The following is a 3,009-nucleotide window of genomic DNA, read 5'->3' as shown; positions in this document are numbered from 1 at the left end:
TCTTTCGAGTGTGTGTGTGTGTGCGTGTGTGTCCGTCCTGTGTGTCTGTGTTGTGTTGTGTGGGTGTGTGTACAACCACCGCCACACACTGACAGAGGAAAAATTCATTTTTAAAGTTAGTTTATTGTGATCGTTAGGGAATTGTTTGGTGATATTTAACAGTGCATTCTGGTGTCAACATTTTCGATTCTTCAGACAGAGGTGGAGAGGTTCCTGAAGGATTTGGAAATATCTGATTTAGGTTATTTGTGAGTTTTTAGAATTTTTAATGTAAAAAATGTCGAATTCTTGTGACGTCGTGCAGTGAAAAAACGGAAAATAGTGGAAAATGTTTAATGGAAATTTTCATTTGTAGTGGAGAAGTTAAATGTTAAAATAATTATTTTGTAAAGAGTGCAAAAATGTGGGTAAAGGGGTTTTTTTTGACTGAAATTAACTATTTATCGTGGTATTTTTTAATTAAATTATTTATTACTTGAACAACATTATTATTGAGAATTAAATTAATCAACATTTTTTTTTGGATCATCGCTTGTGTTTATTCCCAAAAATGTGTTTTTCTCAATTATTTATTTTGGAAATATCTGATTTAGGTTATTTGTTGGAGTTTTTAGAATTTTTAATGTAAAAAATGTCGAATTCTTGTGACGTCGTGCAGTGAAAAAACGGAAAATAGTGGAAAATGTTTAATGGAAATTTTCATTTGTAGTGGAGAAGGTAAATATTGACATAATTATTTTGTAACGAGTGCAAAAATGTGGTCAAAAGGGTTTTTTTTTTGACTGAAATTAACTATTTCTCATGTTATTTTTGAACTAAATTATTTATTCCTTGTAAAACATTATTATTGATAATTAAATTAATCAAAAATTTTTATTTCTTTTGGATCATCGCTTGTGTTTATTTCCAATAATTTTTTTCAATTATTCATTTTGATGTTTTTGGTTCTTTCATTTATTTTATTTGTTTAACATCCAGCGACCCCAGAGTTGGGTTATTTCCACTGATTTTACATTTTATATACATTATTTTAGTTTATAATATTAAGTAGGTTTTATTTTTTAATTACAAGCTGTTACATATTTACATATCCCATCGATGTACTTGAGGTTAACGACATCTGTAAATCTTCATTAACTCATCGTTTCGATCAGTTGAATTTTGTTAAATTAGTTATTAATTTTGCACGCTCCTGGTGGTATCATGGAGACTACCATAGCACGTGATCAAACTCTTTATTTCCATTTACTTTATGTACATTAATACAGACAAAAAGAAGGACCAGGGGTCATTCATTTGGAAATCTGGTGCTACAAGAGTTTTTCAGAAGTTTCAGTTTGTAAAATTTTTTTATTTAAGCATTTCAAGTTATTTAGTTTACACTGCTATGATATGTAAAGTAACAAAAGTATAACAATCTTATCTTAAATATGTATATATATATATATATATTACGGAAATCATCGAGTGATTAGCTGTAATATCATACTGATGTATCTTGAAACGCAACGAAGTTGTAATATATATTTTTTTCCAAAGAAAAACATAATTGATTATCAAAAATTAGGAATTTTTTTATAATTTTTTCAATAGGATCTTCAGGACGTTAAACAAATTTACTGAAGACTCCAATCTATCTTCTTGAATCTGCAATAAAAGTATTGATTATCAAAAATCAGTAATTTTTCAATAATTTGTTTAATATGATCTTCAGAAAGTTAAACAATTTTACTGAAGAATCTAATCTATCTTCTTGAATCTGCAATAAACGTATTGATTATTAATAATTAGTAATTTTTTAATAATTTTTTCAATAGGATCTTCAGGAAGTTGGACTAATTCACTGAAGACTAATCTATCTTCTTGAATCTGCAATAAAAGTTGTGATTATTAAAAATTAGTAATTTTTTAAATAGGATCTTCAGGAAGTTGGACACATTCACTGAACACTCTAATCTATCTTCTTGAATCTGGAATAAACGTATTGATTATCAAAAATTACTAATTTTTTTATAGATTTTTAAATAGGATCTTCAGGAAGTTAAAGAAATTCACTGAAGATTCTAGTCTACCTTCTTGGATTTACAATACACATAATATAATTGAACACAAACACCAATGTAATGAGATTATATTATGGAAACTTTTATTCATAAGTTGTAAACTTAAACGTAACTTTTCGGCGTCTAAAATCGAACTGCCTTACAATCATTCTCCAATTTTGTCCTAAGAATCAGGACGAAGGGCCTGTTCCACAATCAGGAGTCGCGGACCAATCGTGACCTTGAGCTCAGTTCGGGGATTGGCTCTATACCCCCACGATCCTCTGGGCTTACTCAGCCTTGACTCTGGGGCTGCTTTATTTTAACAAAGGGGCCTCACATGTGGATTTTAAAGAGAGAGAAAATACTTGAGTTTCTCTCAGAGAAATTCAACTGTCTCCGAGAAAAGGTTTTGTGACTTAAACGGTTTGATGTGGGACTCAAATTACACTTCGAAACTCTATTACAAAAAATTATACAAAGAATGTTTTATTTGGGAGGCTTGAGCTACGTCAATAAATTACAAGATTTATTACTTCTATCGGCTCACGAGTTTCTGAAATTGACCATTTCAAACGGCTGTATTTTTCATCTTCAAAAGTGTTTAAAAATATTACAAATAGCTTGAGCCTTTTCTCGGAAGTTTAAGTTATTGAATACAATATTTGAACGCCAGAGGCTAAATCTAGTAATATTATGGAAGTCATAGGGACCCTATATGGTAAGTAGCGGTGTTACATCGTTGGCCGTTCGTAACTAGGTAGCGTTGCGCACCTGGCGGTCAATTTAAATTCCAGTAATATTATTTATTTTTCTTATGTATACCCTCTCGGGTCTTTACATTTTGTTCCCTTCCCCTGCGGTGCCATGGGACCGACTTTTTCCCCAACTGTACTGCATTTGCACAGGAGTAGAGGGAAACCATGGAAAACCTCTACCGTACAGTCGGCCGATAGTGCAGGGTCCC

Source organism: Diachasmimorpha longicaudata, chromosome 19, assembly GCF_034640455.1.
Source record: "Diachasmimorpha longicaudata isolate KC_UGA_2023 chromosome 19, iyDiaLong2, whole genome shotgun sequence".
Lineage (NCBI taxonomy): Eukaryota > Metazoa > Arthropoda > Insecta > Hymenoptera > Braconidae > Diachasmimorpha > Diachasmimorpha longicaudata.
Note: the sequence above shows the minus strand (reverse complement) of the source record.